At 47.1% G+C, this 17875-nt stretch overlaps 1 protein-coding gene and 1 long non-coding RNA gene across 2 annotated transcripts in view; one reads left to right on the top strand and one right to left on the bottom strand.

Annotated features, from left to right (window-relative positions):
* Window positions 1–17875, top strand: part of LOC139274175 (zinc finger protein 721-like) — a 141721-nt gene that overhangs the window by 112185 nt on the left and 11661 nt on the right. The gene's annotated exons all lie outside the window — the stretch shown is intronic.
* LOC139273812 (uncharacterized) lies at window positions 7274–17398 on the bottom strand. The gene is made up of 3 exons (XR_011595382.1): window positions 17331–17398; window positions 14949–15108; window positions 7274–8361 (listed from the first exon to the last, which is right to left on the bottom strand). It is a non-coding gene; the product is annotated as an uncharacterized lncRNA (long non-coding RNA).

The following is a 17875-nucleotide window of genomic DNA, read 5'->3' as shown; positions in this document are numbered from 1 at the left end:
GTCACAGTCGGGAGCGGGAGTTCGAGGAGGCTCGGGAGTTCGTCGTCGGAGAGGCCGAAAAAAGGCCCATCAGTCACAGTCGGGGAGTTCGAGGAGGCACGGGAGTACATCGTCGGAGAGGCCTATAAAGGCACATCAGTCACAGTCGGGGAGTGGGAGTTCGAGGAGGCACGAGAGTTCATCGTCAGAGAGGCCTATAAAAGGCCAGCCGGTGCAGCTGCAGCAGGGAGAGAAGGCAAAAAAGTAGAAAGAAATCGAAAGGTGACGTCACAGCCAAGGGGGTAAGTGATTGGCTGGTGATTGGTGAGTAGTTTTTCTTTTTCTTTTCTTTATCAGTAAGTAACCTTTATCATTGTTGTTGCCAAATTAAGTTAATCTAAGGGTTAAGTCATGGCAGGAGAGCTCGGACACGTGTTATGCTCCTCCTGTACTATGTGGGAAGTCAGGGACGCTTCCGGTGTCCCTGACAACTACATGTGCGGGAAATGTATCCACCTGCAGCACCTGACAGATTGCATTGCGGCACTGGAGCTGCGGGTGGATTCACTCTGGAGCATCCACGATGCTGAAGATGACGTAAATAGCACGTTTAGTGAGTTGGTCTTATCGCAGGTAAAGGGTACACAGCCAGATAGGGAATGGGTGAAGAGCAGTGCAAGGAAGGTAGTGCAGGGGTCCCCTGCAGTCATCCCCCTGCAAAACAGATACACCGCTTTCGGTACTGTTGAGGGGGATGACTCATCAGGGGAGAGCAGCAGCAGCCAAGTTCATGGCACCGTGGGTGGCCCTGCTGCACAGGAGGGCAGGAAAAAGAGTGGGAGAGCTATAGTGATAGGGGATTCTATTGTGAGGGGGAATAGATAGACATTTCTGAGGCCGCAATCGAGACTCCAGGATGGTATGTTGCCTCCCTGGTGCAAGGGTCAAGGATGTCTTGGAGCGGGTGCAGGACATTTTGAAGAGGGTGAACAGCCAGTTGTCGTGATGCATATAGGTACCAACGATATAGGTAGAAAACGGGATGAGGTCCTACGAGGTGAATTTAGGGAGCTAGGAGCTAAATTAAAAAGTAGGACCTCAAATGCAGTAATCTCAGGATTGCTATCAGTGCCACATGCTAGTCAGAGTAGGAATCGCAGGAATGCTCAGATGAATACGTGGCTTGAGAAGTAGTGCAGAAGGGAGGGATTCAAATTCCTGGGGCATTGGAACTGGTTCTGGGGGTGGGACCAGTACAAACCGGACGGTCTGCACCTGGGCAGGACCGGAACCAATGTCCTAGGGGGAGTGTTTGCGAGCGCTGTTGGGGAGAGGTTAAACTAATATGGCAGGGGGATGGGAACCTATGCAGGGAGGGAAGTAGAATGAGGGCAGAAGCAAAAGATAGAAAGAAGAAAAGTAAAAGTGGAGGACGGAGAAATCGAAGGCAAAAAGCAAAAAGGGCCACATTAGAGCAAAATTCTAAAGGGGCAAAGAGTGTTAAAAAGACAAGCCTGAAGGCTCTGTGCCTCGATGCAAGGAGTATTTGGAATAAGGTGGACGAATTAACTGTGCAGATAGCAGTTAACGGATATGATGTAATTGGCATCACGGAGACATGGCTCCAGGGTGACCAAGGCTGGGAACTCAACGTCTAGGGATATTCAACATTTAGGAAGGATAGACAGAAAGGAAAAGGAGGTGGGGTGGCGTTGCTGGTTAAAGAGGAAATTAATGCAATAGTAAAGAAGGACATTAGCTTGGATGATGTGGAATCTATATGGGTAGAGCTACGGAATACCAAAAGGCAGAAAACGCTAGTGGGAGTTGTGTACAGACCACCAAACAGTAGTAGTGAGGTTGGGGACAGCATCAAACAAGAAATTAGGGATGCGTGCAATAAAGGTACAGCAGTTATCATGGGTGACTTTAATCTACATATTGATTGGGCTAACCAAACTGGTAGCAATGTGGTGGAGGAGGATTTCCTGGAGTGTATTCGGGATTTTTTTTTGGACCAATATGTCGAGAAACCAACGAGAGGGCCGGCCATCCGAGACTGGGTGATGTGTAATGAGAAAGGACTAATTAACAATCTTGTATAAGGCCCCTTGGGGAAGAGTGACCATAATATGGTAGAATTCTTTATTAAGATGGAGAGTGACACAGTTAATTCAGAGACGAGGGTCCTGAACTTAAGGAAAGGTAACTTCGATGGTATGAGACGTGAATTGGCTAGAATAGACTGGCAAGTGATACTTAAAGGGTTGATGATGGATAGGCAATAGCAAACATTTAAGAATCACATGGATGAACTTCAACAATTGTACATCCTGTCTGGAGTAAAAATAAAATGGGGAAGATGGCTCAACCGTGTGGCTAACAAGTGAAATTAAGGATAGTGTTAAATCCAAGGAAGAGGCATATAAATTGGCCAGAAAAAGCAGCAAACCCGAGGACTGGGAGAATTTTGTAATACAGCAGAGGAGGATAAAGGGTTTAATTAAGAGGGGGAAAATAGAGTACGAGAGGAAGCTTGCTAGGAACATAAAAACTGACTGCAAAAGCTTCTATAAATATGTGAAGAGTAAAAGATTAGTGAAAACAAACATAGGTCCCTTTCAGTCAGATTCAGGTGAATTTATAATGGGGAACAAAGAAATGGCGGACCACTTCAACAAATACTTTGGTTCTGTCTTCACGAAGGAAGACACCAATAACCTTGCGGAAATACTAGGGGACCGAGGGTCTAGTGAGAAGGAGGAACTGAAGAAAATCCTTATTAGGCGGGAGATTGTGTTAGGGAAATTGATGGGATCGAAGGCCGATAAATCCAAGGGGCCTGATAGTCTGCATCCCAGAGTACTTAAGGAAGTAGCCCTAGAAATAGTGGATGCAATGGTGATCATTTTCTAACAATCTATCGACTCTGGATCAGTTCCTATGGACTGGTGGGTAGCTAATGTAACACCACTTTTTAAGAAAGGAGGGAGAGAGAAAACGGGTAATTATAGACCGGTTAGCCTGACATCAGTAGTGGGGAAAATGTTGGAATCAATTATTAAAAATGAAATAGCAGCACATTTGGAAAGTAGTGTTGGGATCGGTCGGTCCAAGTCAGCATGGATTTATGAAAGGGAAATCCTGCTTGACAAATGTTCTAGAATTTTTTGAGGATGTAACTGGTAGAGTAGACAAGGGAGAACCAGTGGATGTGGTATATTTGGACTTTCAAAAGGCTTTTGACAAGTTCCCAGACAAGAGATTGGTTTGCAAAATTAAAGCACATGGTATTGGGGGTAATGTACTGACGTGGACAGAGAACTGGTTGGCAGACAGGAAGCAAAGTGTCCGGATAAACGGGTCCTTTTCAGAATGGCAGGCAGTGACTAGTGGAGTGCCGCAGGGCTCAGTGCTGGGACCCCAGCTATTTACAATATACATTAATGATTTGGATGAGGGAATTGAGTGTAATATCTCCAAGTTTGCAGATGACACTAAGCTGGGTGGCAGTGTGAGCTGCGAGGAGGACACTAAGAGGCTGCAGGGTGTCTTGGACATGTTAGGTGAGTGGGCAAACGCGTGGCAGATGCAGTATAATGTGGATAAATGTGAGGTTATCCACTTTGGTAGCAAAAGCACGAAGGCAGAATATTATCTGAATGGTGGCAGATTAGGAAAAGGGGAGGTGCAACGAGACCTGGGTGTCATGGTACATCAGTCATTGAAAGTTGGCATGCAGGTACAGCAGGCGGTTAAGAAGGCGACTGGTATGTTGGCCTTTCATAGCTAGGGTATTTGAGTATAGGAGCAGGGAGATCTTACTGTAGTTGTACAGGGCCTTAGTGAGGCCTCACCTGGAATATTGTGTTCAGTTTTGGTCTCCTAATCTGAGGAAGGACGTTCTTGCTATTGAGGGAGTGCAGCGAAGGTTCACCAGACTGATTCCCGGGATGGCAGGACTGACATATGAGGAGAGACTGGATCGACTGGGCCTGTATTCACTGGAGTTTAGAAGGATGAGAGGGGATCTCATAGAAACATATAACAGTCTGATGGGACTGGGCAGGTTAGATGCAGGAAGAATGTTCCCGATGTTGGGGAAGTTCAGAACCAGGGGACATAGTCTTAGGATAAGGGGTAGGCCATTTAGGACCGAGATGAGGAGAAACTTCTTCACTCAGAGAGTTGTTAACCTGTGGAATTGCCTGCCGCAGAGAGTTGTTGATGCCAGTTTATTGGATATATTCAAGAGGGAGTTAGATGTGGCCCTTATGGCTAAAGGGATCAAGGGATATGGAGAGAAAGCAGGAAAGGGGTACTGAGGTGAATGATGATGCAGGCCCGAAGGGTTGAATGGCTTACTCCTGCACCTATTTTCTATATTTTCGATCACACTGCTGGGAATGTACTATAGACCCCAAAACAGTCAGAGGGAGATAGAAGAGCAAATATCTCGGCACATTTCTGAGAAGTGCAAAAACAATAAGGCAGTAATCGTAGAGGATTTTAACTATCCCAATATTAACTGGGATAAAATCAATGTAAAAGGTATAAAGGGCTCAGAATTCTGAAAATGCATTCCGGAAAACCTTTTAAGCCAATGCATGACAAGCCGAACAAGAGAGGGGGTGGTTCAGGACATAGTTTTAGGGAATGGAGCTGGACAGTGGAAGAGGCAACAGTGGGAGAGCATCTTGGTGGTAGTGATCATAATTCAGTTAGATTTAGCATAGTTATGGAAAAGGAAAAAGATAGACCAGGAGTGAATATTCTCAATTGGGGAAAGGCCAATCTTTCTAAGCTGAGATGTGATTTAGCAAAAGCAGACAGGAAATAGCTACTTGAAGGTAAATCAGTGTCAGAGCAGTGGGAGGCTTTCAATGAGGAGATAGTGAGGGATCAGTACAAGTATGTTCCCACAAAAGAAAAAGGGTGGGACTCCGAAATCTGGAGCCCTCTGGATTTCAAGGAGCATACAGGGTAGGTTAAGGAAAGAAAGGGAAGCTGCTGTCAGATACTGAGAGCTCAGTACTGCAGAAAGCGTAGAGAAGCACAGAAAGTGCAGGGGTTAAATTAAAAGGGAAATAAGGAAAGCAAAGAGAGCGCATGAAAAAAATCGAGGAAAGACTACGATGTTTTATAAACACAAATAGAGCAAGAGAATATATAAGAAAAGAGTACGGCCTGTTAGAGACCAAAAAGGTAACCTGTGTGTGGAAGCGGAAGATGTGTGTGTGGGTTCCAAATGAATACTTTGCTTCTGTCTGCACAAAAGAGAGGGACGGTGCAGATATTGTAGTTAAAGAGAACTGTGAAATATTAGAAGAGATAAACATAGCGAGAGAGGAAATATTAACGGGTTTAGCAGGTTTGAAAGTGGATAAATCCCCAGGCCTGGATGAAATGTATCCCAGGCTGTTGAGAGAAGCAAGGGAGGAAATAGCAGAGGCTCTCACCATAGTTTCCAATCATCTCTGGTTATAGGCGTTGTACTGGTGGACAGCTAATGTTGCACCATTGTTTAAAAAGAAAGGGATAGACCGAGTAATTACCAGCCAGTCAGCCTAACCTAGGAGTGGGCAAATTAACAGAAAACATTTTGAGAGACAGTATTAATCATCATTTAGAAAGGCACTGAATAATCAAGGACAGCATAGATTTGTTAAGGGAAGGCTGCGTCTCACTAACTTGACTGAATTTTTGAGGCGTTAATAAGAAGGGTAGCGCATTTGATTTAGTCTGCATGGATTTTAGAAAAGGCCTTTGACATGGTCCCACATAGAAGACAGGTCAGAAATGTAAAAGCCCATGGGATCCAAGGGAAAGTGACAAGTTGGATCCAAAATTGGCTGAGAGGCAGGAAGCAAAGGGGAATGGTCTACGTGTGTTTTTGTGACTGGAAGGCTGTTTCCAGTGGGGCTCCGCAGGGCTCAGAACTAGACTGAATGAATAGGAAGGACCTATTTCCTTTAGCAGAGGGGTCAATAACCAGCAGGCAAAGATTTAAAATAATTGGTCGAAGGATTAGGGGGAGTCGAGGAGCATTTTTTTCACCGAGAGGGTGGTGGGAGTCTGTAACTCACTGCCTGAAAGGGTGGTAGAGGCAGAAACCTTCATCGGATTTAAAAACGACTTGCAGATGCATTTGGAGTGACATAACCTACAGGGCTATGGACCAAGAGCTGGAAAGTGGGATTAGGCTGGATAGCTCTTTTCGGCCTGCATAGACACGATGGGCAGAATGGCCTCCTTCTGTGCCATAAACGTCAGTGATTTTATGACACCAATCTCCTCCTGTTTTATATAAACCAACCCGTCACTGACACCAATCTCCTCCTGTCTGATATAAACCCACCCCAGTCACTGACACCAATCTCCTCCTGTCTGATATAAACCCACCCCAGTCACTGACACCAATCTCCTCCTGTCTGATATAAACCCACCCCAGTCACTGACACCAATCTCCTCCTGTTTTATATAAACCCACCCCACAGTCACTGACACCAATCTCCTCCTGTTTTATATAAACCCACCCCACAGTCACTGACACCAATCTCCTCCTGTCTGATATAAACTAACCCCAGAGTCACTGACACCAATCTCTTCCTGTCTGATATAAACCAACCCCACAGTCACTGACATCAATCTCCTCCTGTCTGATATAAACCCACCCCACAGTCACTGACATCAATCTCCTCCTGTCTGATATAAACCCACCCCACAGTCACTGACATCAATCTCCTCCTGTCTGATATAAACCCACCCCACAGTCACTGACACCAATCTCCTCCTGTCTGATATAAACTAACCCCACAGTCACTGACACCAATCTCCTCCTGTCTGATATAAACCCACCCCACAGTCACTGACACCAATCCCCTCCTGTCTGATATAAACTAACCCCACAGTCACCGACACCAATCTCCTCCTGTCTGATATAAACCCACCCCAGTCACTGACACCAATCCCCTCCTGTCTGATATAAATCAACCCCACAGGCCCAGGAAGATCAAACTCAGCCCGTTACTTGGATTGGACTTATCTCCATTCCCCTGCCGAGGGGACTGCTGTACCAGACTGGAGGGGCAACATTTGGGGACTCGCGATTCTCCACTAATTCCCATTCCCTTCTTTCTGGAGGATAATGGAGGGGCATGACAGCGAGGATTAATCAGCACTTTCTCACTGGAGATGTTAATCAGTGGAACCTTTCAGACACTGATTTGTAGATTTTGTACCAAGGATTGAAGTAAAATTAATAATTTTATTGTAAATTAATTTTTGACAAGTGTCCCTGAATTAAGGGGAAGACAGACAGACAGCATTTCTTAAATGGACACTGCAGCCCCGAGAACACAATTAGCTGTATTTTTCCAGAATATTAATAATTCCTACAACTGGGCTGGAGTTTAACATCAGCAGAAACAAACCGCAGATATCAGAATGAACATGGTTCAGTCCCGGATGTGATTAACAGCAGCAATAACAGCAGAATCCAACCCCTGCCGTCACTTGTGAACTCGCTGGTGTCTCAGCAGGTTGGATGAATAAGTGAATCTCATCCCACACACTGAGCAGGTGAACGGCTTCTCTCCCGTGTGAACTCGCTGATGAATCTGCAGGTTACACAACCGAGTGAACCCCTTCCCACAAACTGAGCAGGTGAATGGTCTCTCCCCGGTGTGAGTCTCTTGGTGTCTCATTAGTTCCCTTTTGCATTTAAAACTCTTCTCACACTTAGTACATTTAAAAGGTCTCCTATCAGAGTGAACACGTTGGTGGTCAATGAGGTGACGGGGCTGACCGAATCCCTTCCCACACTCGGAGCAGGTGTACGGCCTCTCCCCGGTGTGAGTGCGTCGGTGTCTCAACATATCATTTCTGATTTTAAAGCTCTTCTCACAGTCACAACATTCAAAAGGCCTCTCCCCGGTGTGACTGCGTCGATGAATTTCCAGCTCACACGGGAAATTGAATCCCTTCCCACAGTCCCCACATTTCCACGGTTTCTCCGTGGTGCGGGTGTCCTTGTGTCTCTCCAGGTTGGACGATCAGTTGAAGCCTGGTCCACACATACACAACACGTGTACGGTTTCTCCCCGCTGTCAATGCTGCAATGTTTTTTCAGACTGTGTAACTGGTTAAAGCTCTTTCCACAGGCAGTGCACTGGAACACTCTCTTGGGTGTGTGTGTCTCGGTGCTTTACCAGTCACACTGATGTTTGAAATCTTTTCCCACAGACAGAACAGAGAAACATTTCTCCTTCCAGATTCAAAGGCTGATGATATTGGGTCCCTGATGAATCAAGTGACTCTGTCAGATCTTGACATGGTGTTTAGTTTGAGGATCCTGTCTGCAAATCCTCCCCTTCTAATACCCTGTAAAAATAATTTACAAAAGACGTCACCTGTAGCTACAGGATAGAAATTCAGAATAGACTATTCCAGTTGCTATTCAAAATACTTTCCTCTCTTGCTCCCCCAAAGCTGTAAATCCCCTTCACACACACTCTCCCACCTCCATGTATTAAAATTCAAACCCATTGCACCATCTCAACTATTTTTCCTCCACTTTCAGTTGTCTCACTCCCCTGAAGATGCTGACTCTGGCTGGGTTCAGTTCTACACTCACTGGTTCCCCTCCCTCTCCTACCCTGAAGGTACTGATTCTGGCTGGGTTCAGTTCTACACTCACTGGTTCCCCTCCCCTGAAGGTGCTGACTCTGGCTGGGTTCAGTTCTACACTCACTGCTTCCCCTCCCTCTCCCTCCCCTGAAGGTGCTGACTCTGGCTGGGTTCAGTTCTACACTCACTGCTTCCCCTCCCTCTCCCTCCCCTGAAGGTGCTGACTCTGGCTGGGTTCAGTTCTACACTCACTGCTTCCCCTCCCTCTCCCTCCCCTGAAGGTGCTGACTCTGGCTGGGTTCAGTTCTACACTCACTGGTTCCCCTCCCCTGAAGGTGCTGACTCTGTCTGGGTTCAGTTCTACACTCACTGGTTCCCCTCCCCTGAAGGTGCTGACTCTGGCTGGGTTCAGTTCTACACTCACTGCTTCCCCTCCCTCTCCCTCCCCTGAGGGTGCTGATATACACAACAGAAGCACATTAATCTGATGGGTGATCACTGATACACGAGCAGCCAGCGGTGTTGATATCCCATCAGTCACCTTCGAACTCATTTTAGCATGGAAGCAAGACATCTTCGACTTCGGGGGTCAGCCCAAGGAAGGGGAGATACCTCTGAGAGTCCAGCTCCTTTACAGCCTGTACTTACAGGAGCTGGGACATGGAAAAGCATATCATTAAAATCACTGATATATATGTGTGTGTGGAGGCGGGAGACATGGGTATGGTTCTTAATAAATACTTTGTGTCTGTTTTCACAGAGGAGAGGGATGATGCAGACATTGCTATTGAGGAGGAGGAGTGTGAAATGTTCGATGAAATAAACATAGTGAGAGAGGAGGAATTAGGGGGCTTAGCAGCTTCGAAAGTAGACAAAACCCCAAGCCCGCGATGCTGAGGATGCCGTGAATAGCACGTTCAGTGAGTTGGTCTTACCGCAGGTAAAGGTTACACAGACAGATAGGGAATGGGTGATCAACAGGAAGAGCAGTGCAAGGAAGGTAGTGCAGGGGTCCCCTGCGGTCATCCCTCTGCAAAACAGATACACCGCTTTGGGTACTGTTGAGGGGGATGACTCGTCAGGGGAGGGCAGCCAAGTTCATGGCACTGTGGAGGGCAGGAAAAAGAGTGGGAGAGCTATACTGGTAGGGGATTCAATTGTAAGGGGAATAGATAGACGTTTCTGCGGCCACAACCGGGACTCCAGGATGGTATTTTGCCTCCCTGGTGCAAGGGTCAAGGATGTCTCGGAGCGGGTGCAGGACATTTTGAAGAGGGAGAGTGAAAAGCCAGTTGTCGTGATGCATATAGGTACCAACGATATAGGTAAAAAATGGGATGAGGTCCTACAAGACGAATTTAGGGAGCTACGACCTAAATTTAAAAAGTAGGACCTCAAAAGTATTAATCTCAGGATTGCTCCCAGTGCCACGTGCTAGTCAGAGTAGGAATCGCAGGATAGCTCCGATGAATGCGTGGCTTCAGGAGTGGTGCAGAAGGGAGGGATTCAAATTCCTGGGACATTGAAATCGGTTCTGGGGGAGGTGGGACCAGTACAAACCGGACGGTCTGCACCTGGGCAGGACCGGAACCAATGTCCTAGGGGGAGTGTTTGCTAGTGCTGTTTGGGAGGAGTTAAACTAATATGGCAGGGGGATGGGAACCTATGCAGGGAGACAGAGGGAAACAAAATGGAGACAGAAGCAAAAGCTAGAAGGAGAACAGTAAAAGTGGAGGGCAGAGAAACCCAAGGCAAAAAGCAAAAAGGGCCACTTTTCAGCAAAATTATAAAGGGTCAAAGTGTGTTAAAAAGACAAGCCTGAAGGCTCTGTGCCTCAATGCGAGGAGTATTCGGAAACCCAAGGCAAAAAGCAAAAAGGGCCTCTTTTCAGCAAAATTCTAAAGGGTCAAAGTGTGTTAAAAAGACAAGCCTGAAGGCTCTGTGCCTCAATGCGAGGAGTATTCGGAATAAGGTGGACGAATTAACTGCGCAGATAGCAGTTAATGGATACGATGTGATTGGCATCACGGAGACATGGCTCCAGGGTGACCAAGGCTGGGAACTCAACATCCAGGGGTATTCAACATTTAGGAAGGATAGACAGAAAGGAAAAGGAGGTGGGGTGGCGTTGCTGGTTGAAGAGGAAATTAACACAATAGTAAGGAAGGACATTAGCCTGGATGATGTGGAATCTGTATGGGTGGAGTTGCGGAATACCAAAGGGCAGAAAACGCTAGTGGGAGTTGTGTACAGACCACCAAACAGTAGTATGAGGTTGGGGACAGCATCAAACAAGAAATTAGGGATGCATGCAATAAAGGTACAGCAGTTATCATGGGTGACTTTAATCTACATATTGATTGGGCTAACCAAACTGGTAGCAATGTGGTGGGGGAGGATTTCCTGGAATGTATTAGGGATGGTTTTCTAGACCAATATGTCGAGGAACTAACTAGAGGGCTGGCTATCCTAGACTGGGTGATATATAATGAGAAGGGACTAATTAGCAATCTTGTTGTGTGAGGCCCCTTGAGGAAGAGTGACCATAATATGGTAGCATTCTTTATTAAGATGGAGAGTGACACAGTTAATTCAGAAACTAGGGTCCTGAACTTAAGGAAAGGTAACTTTGACAGTATGAGGCGCGAATTGGCTAAATTAGACTGGCAAATGATACTTAAAGGGTTGCCGGTGGATAGGCAATGGCAAACCTTTAAAGATCATATGGACGAACTTCAACAATTGTACATCCCTGTCTGGAGTAAAAATAAAACGGGGAAGGTGGCTCAACTGTGGCTAACAAGGGGAATTAAGGATAGTGTTAAATCCAAGGAAGAGGCACACAAATTAGCCAGAAAAAGCAGCAAACCAGAGGACTGGGAGAAATTTAGGATTCAGCAGAGGAGGACAAAAGGATTAATTAAGAGGGGGAAAATAGAGTACGAGAGGAAGCTTGCCGGAAACATGAAAACTGACTGCAAAAGCTTCTATAACTATGTGAAGAGAAAAAGATTAGTGAAGACAAACGTAGGTCCCTTGCAGTCGGATTCGGGTGAATTTATAATGGGGAACAAAGAAATGGCAGAACAATTGAACAAATACTTTGGTTCTGTCTTCACAAAGGAAGTCACAAATAACCTTCCGGATGTACTAGGGGACGGAGGGTCTAGTGAGCAGGAGGAACTGAAGGATATCCTTATTAGGCAGGAAATTGTGTTAGGGAAATTGACGGGATTGAAGGCTGATAAATCCCCAGGGCCTGATAGTCTACATCCCAGAGTACTTAAGGAAGTGGCCCTAGAAATAGTGGGATGCATTGGTGATCATTTTCCAGCAGTCTATTGACTCTGGATCAGTTCCTATGGACTGGAGGGTTGCTAATGTAACACCATTTTTTTGAAAAGGAGGGAGAGAGAAAGCGGGTAATTATAGACCAGTAAGCCTGACATCAGTAATGGCGAAAATGTTGGAATCAATCATTAAGGATGAAATAGCAGCGCATTTGGAAAGCAGTGACAGGATCGGTCCAAGTCAACATGGATTTATGAAAGGAAAATCATGCTTGACAAATCTTCTAGAATTTTTTGAGAATGTAACTAGTAGAGTGGACAAGGGAGAACCAGTGGATGTGGTGTATTTGGACTTTCAAAGGGCTTTTGACAAGGTCCCACACAAGAGTTTGATGTGCAAAATCAAAACACATGGTATTGGGGGTAATGTACTGACGTGGATAGAGAACTGGTTGGCAGACAGGAAGCAGAGAGTCGGGATAAACGGGTCCTTTTCAGAATCGCAGCCAGTGACTAGTGGGGTGCCGCAGGGCTCAGTGCTGGGACCCCAGCTCTTTACAATGTATATTAATGATTTGGATGAAGGAATTGAGTGTAATATCTGCAAGTTTGCAGATGACACTAAACTGGGTGGCAGTGAGCTATGAGGAGGACGCTAAGAGGCTGCAGAGTGACTTGGACAGGTTAGGCGAAGGGCAAATACATGGCAGATGCAGTATAATGTGGATAAATGTGAGGTTATCCACTTTGGTAGCAAAAGCACGAAGGCAGAATATTATCTGAATGGCGGCAGATTAGGAAAAGGGGAGGTGCAGCGGGACCTGGGTGTCATGGTTCATCAGTCATTGAAAGTTGGCATGCAGGTACAGCAGGCGGTAAAGAAGGCAAATGGTATGTTGGCCTTCATAGCAAGGGGATTTGAGTATAGGAGCAGGGAAGTCTTACTGCAGTTGTACAGGGTCTTGGTGAGGCCTCACCTGGAATATTGTGTTCAGTTTTGGTCTCCTAATCCGAGGAAGGACGTTCTTGCTATTGAGGGAGTGCAGCGAAGATTCACCAGACTGATTCCAGTAATGGCTGGACTGACATATGAGGAGAGACTGGATCAACTGGGCCTTTATACTCTGGAGTTTAGAAGGATGAGAGGGGATCTCATAGAAACATATAAGATTCTGACGGGACTGGGCAGGTTCGATGCGGGAAGAATGTTCCCGATGTTGGGGAAGTCCAGAACCAGGGGACATAGTCTTAGGATAAGGCCGTAGGCCATTTAGGACTGAGATGAGGAGAAATTTCTTCACTCAGAGAGTTGTTAACCTGTGGAATTCCCTGCCGCAGAGAGTTGTTGATGCCAGTTCATTGGATAAACTCAAGAGGGAGTTAGATATGGCCCTTACGGCTAAAGGGATCAAGGGATATGGAGAGAAAGCAGGAAAGGGGTACTGCTTTAACTGCTCTACCTTTATTGCACGCATCCCTAATTTCCTGTTTGATGCCATCCCCAACCTCACTGCTACTGTTTGGTGGTCTGTACACAACTCCCACTAGCATTTTCTGCCCTTTGGTGTTCCACAGCTCTACCCATACAGATTCCACATCTTCCAAGCTAATGTCCTTTCTTACTATTGCGTAAATCTCCTCTTTTACCAGCAATGCTATACCACCTCCTTTTCCTTTCTGTCTATCCTTCCTGAGTATTGAATACCCCTGGATGTTGAGTTCCCAGCCTTGGTCACCCCGGAGCCACGTCTCCGTAATCCCAATTACATCATATCCGTTAACAGCCATTTGCTCAGTTAATTCATCCACCTTATTATGACTGCTCCTTACATTGAGACACAGAGTCTTCAGGCTTGTTTTTTTACCACTCTTTGTCCTTTTAGAATTATGTTGTAATGTGGCCCTTTTTGATTTTTGCCTTTGATTTCTCTGCCCTCCACTTTTCCTCATCTCCTTCCTACTTTTTGCTTCTGCCCCCATTTTACTTCCCTCTGTCTCCCTGCATAGATTTTCGTCCCCCTGCCATATTAGTTTAAACCCTCTCCAACAGCACTAGCAAACGCTCTCCCTAGGACATCGGTTCCGGTCCTGCCCAGGTGCAGTCTGTCCAGTTTGTACTAGTCCCACCTCCCCCAGAATCAGTTCCAATGTCCCAAGAATTTGAATCCCTCCCTCTTGCACCACTCTTCAAGCCATGTATTCATCTTAACTATCCTGCTATTTCTACTCTGACTATTACGTGGCACTGGTAGCAATCCTGAGATTACTACCTTTGAGGTCCTACTTTTTAATTTAACTCCTAGCTCCCTAAATACAGCTTGTAGGATCTCATCCCGTTTTTTTACCTATATCGTTGATACGTATATGCACCACGACAACTGGCTGTTCACCCTCCCCGTTCAGAATGCCCTGCAGCCGCTCCGAGACATCCTTGCCCCTTGCACCAGGGAGGCAACATACCATCCTGGAGTTTCGATTGCGGCCGCAGAAACGCCTATCTATTCCCCTTACAATAGAATCCCCTACCACTATAGCTCTCCCGCTCTTTGTCCTGCCCTCCTGTGCAGCAGAGCCACCCATAGTGCCATGAACTTGGCTGCTGCTGCCTTCCCCTGATGAGCCCCCCATCTCCCCCAACAGTATCCAAAGTGGTGTATCTGTTTTGGAGGGAGATAACCGCAGGGGACCCCTGCACCACCTTCCTACTCCTGCTCTGCCTGATGGTCACCCATTCCCTATCTGCCTTTGTAACCTTTACCTGCGGTGTGACCAACTCACTAAACGTGCTATTCACAACATCCTCAGCATCGCGGATGCTCCAGAATAAGCCCATGCACAGCTCCAGTGCCGCAATGCGGTCTGTCAGGAGCTGCACATGTAATTGTCAGGGACACTGGAACTGTCCCTGATTTCCCACATAGCACAGGAGGAGCATGACATGGGTCTGGGCTCTCCTGCCATGACTTAACCCTTAAATTAACTTAATTTGGCAACAATGCCAAACGTTTCTTACTGATAAGAAAAGAAAAAGAAAAAAGATAAAATACTCACCAATCCACAAGCCAATCACCCGCTTGGCTGTGATGTCACACTTCGATTTCTTTTTACTTCTTTGTTTTACCTTCGGCCTCGATGTCCCCCTCTCGCTGTGATCTCTGGCCTCGGGTCAGCGCTCCTTTTATCCTGGACTGGAGGACTGCTAATGTGGTACCTTTGTTTAAGAAGGGAGAAAGGGATAGACCGAGTAATTACAGGCCAGTCAGATTAACCTCAGTGGTGGGGAAATTATTGGAAAGAATTCAGAAGGACTAGATAAATCTTCATTTAGAAAGACACAGATTAATCAAGGAAAGTCAGAACGGATTTGTTAAGGGAAGGTCGTGTCTGACTAAATTGATTGGATTTTTTGAAGAGGTAACAAGGAGGGTCGATGAGGTGCATTTGATGTAGTGCATATGGATTTTAGAGAGGCTTTTGATAAAGTCCCACATGGCAGACTGGTCACGAAAGTAAAAGCCCATGGGATCCAGGGCATAGTGGCAAGTTGAATCCAAAATTGGCTGAGAGGCAGGAAGCAGAGGGTAATGGTTGATGGGTGTTTTTGTGACTGGAAGGCTGTTTTCAGTGGGGTTCCACAGTACTGGGTCTCTTGCTTTTTATGGTATACATCAATGATCTAGACTTGAATATAGGGGGTATGATTAAGAAATTTGCAGATGATACTAAAATCAGCTGTGCGGTTGATAATGAAGAAGAAAGCTGCGGACTGCAGGAAGTTATCAATCAACTGGACCGGTGGACAGAGCAGTGGCAAATGGAATTCAATCCGGATAAGTGTGAGGTAATGCATTTGGGGAGGGCTAGCAAGAAATGGGAATACACATTAAATGGTAGGACACTGAGAAGTGCAGAGGAATAAAGGGACCTTGGAGTGCATGTCCACAGATCCCTGAGGGTAGGACAGGTAGATAAGATGATTAAAAAGGCATACAGAATGCTTGCCTTTATTAGCCGAGGCATAGAATACAAGAGCAGGGAAGTTATGCTTGAACTGTATAAAACACTAATTAGGCCACGGCTAGAGTACTGCGCTGGTCACTACATTACGGAAGGACGTGATTGCACTGGAACGGGTACAGAGGCTGCTGGGACTGGAGAATCTTAGCCATGAGGACAGATTGGATAGGCTGGATTCGTTTTCCTTGGAACAGAGGAGGTTGAGGGGAGAAGTCATTGAGGTGTAAAAAATTATGAGGGACCTAGATATAGTGGATAGAAAGGCCTATTTCCCTTAGCAGAGGGATCAACAACTAGGAGTCATAAATTTAAAGTAATTCGTAGGAGGTATAGAGGGGATTTGAGGAAATGTCTTCACGCAGAGGGTGGTGGGGGTCTGGAACTCACTGCCTGAAAGAGTGGTAGAGGCAGAAATCCTCACCACATTTAAAAAGTATTTGGATGTGCACTTGAAGTGCCGTAACCTGCAGGGCTTCGGACCAAGAGCTGGAAAGTGGGATTAGGCTGGATAGCCTCTTGTTGACCAGCACAGACACGATGGGCCGAAATTACTTCCTTCCGTGCTGTAAACTTCTATGATTCTTGGTCACACAAATACTGAATCATTGCTCCTTAATTTACAGACGCTCCCTGACCAGTCTCCATTTCTCCTACATTTACAGACACTCCCTGACCCGGCACTTCCTGGTTAAGAACATAAGAAATAGGAGCAGGAGTCGGCCATACGGCCCCTCGAGCCTGCTCCGCCCATTCAATAAGATCATGGCTGATCTGATCATGGACTCAGCTCCACTTCCCCGCCTGCTCCCCATAACCCCATATAGTTTTTTAAAAACTGTCTATTTCTGTCTTAAATTTCTGTCAATGTTCCAGTTTCCACAGCTTCCTCTGAGGCAGCGAATTCCACAGATTTACAACCCTCAGAGAAGAAATTTCTCCTCATCTCTGTTTTAAATGCGTAGCCCCTTATTCTAAGATTATGCCCTCTAGTTCTAGTCTCCCCCATCAGTGGAAACATCCTCTCTGCATCCACCTTGTCAAGCCCCCTCATAATATTATACGTTGCGATAAGATCACCTCTCATTCTTCTGAACTCCAATGAGTAGAGGCCCAACCTACTCAACCTTTCCTCATAAGTCAACCCCCTCATCTCCGGAATCAACCCAGTGAACCCTCTCCGAACTGCCCCCAAAGCAAGCACATCCCTCCGCAAAAGACGGAAACCAATACTGCACGCAGCACTTCCAGGTGCGGCCCCACCAACACCCCGCACAGCCGCAGCAAGACCTCCCCGCCCCTGCACTCCATGTCCCGGAGTTTGTGTCTGAAACTGGTGGGTAGTTGTGGGGAGGCGGATAATGCGGAGTGTGGTCTCTCGGGCCTGAAACCCGCTCCCTCCCTCCGCCCAGCTCTTACCCGCCGTCGCCGTTCCGCGTCCCACAGCCCGCGCGCATGCTCTGTGAGGGAGATCCGGGCTCGGCCCCGCCCCCGCAAACTCTGATTGGTTGGAGGACCCACCGCCCCACTCGGTCCTCCAGCCCCGCCCCCTGGGTGCCGCCAGCCCCGCCTCTCGCACTCTCCGATTGCTTGGAGGACCCACGGCCCCACTCGGTCCTCCAGACCCGCCCCCCCCCCCCACTTGCTCTTCCTATTGGCCCGGAGCTGCCGTCAATCACCCGGGCAGTGTGTGAGCTGAGCATGCGCGGTGGGGCGGCTGTGTCTGAGGCAGCGGGTGAGAGCTGGGCGGAGGGAGGGAGCGGGTTAATAAACCCCGGGGTGGGCGGGCTGCGGGCTTCACACACACCGAGTGCGGGCCTCAGGCCCGAGAGACAACAACCTGCGGCTCCGGCCTTTCCCCGAGCGAGGGGCGGCCGCTCAGGCCCCGGCCTCCAGTGTGTTGCAGCGGTTTGGGGCTGGGTTTAACCCCCAGTACTGCTGGGCCCAGTGGGACCAACAATTGC

Source organism: Pristiophorus japonicus, chromosome 9 (assembly GCF_044704955.1).
Source record: "Pristiophorus japonicus isolate sPriJap1 chromosome 9, sPriJap1.hap1, whole genome shotgun sequence".
Taxonomy (NCBI): Eukaryota; Metazoa; Chordata; class Chondrichthyes; family Pristiophoridae; genus Pristiophorus; species Pristiophorus japonicus.
Note: the sequence above shows the minus strand (reverse complement) of the source record. Positions and strands in the feature narration are given on the sequence as shown.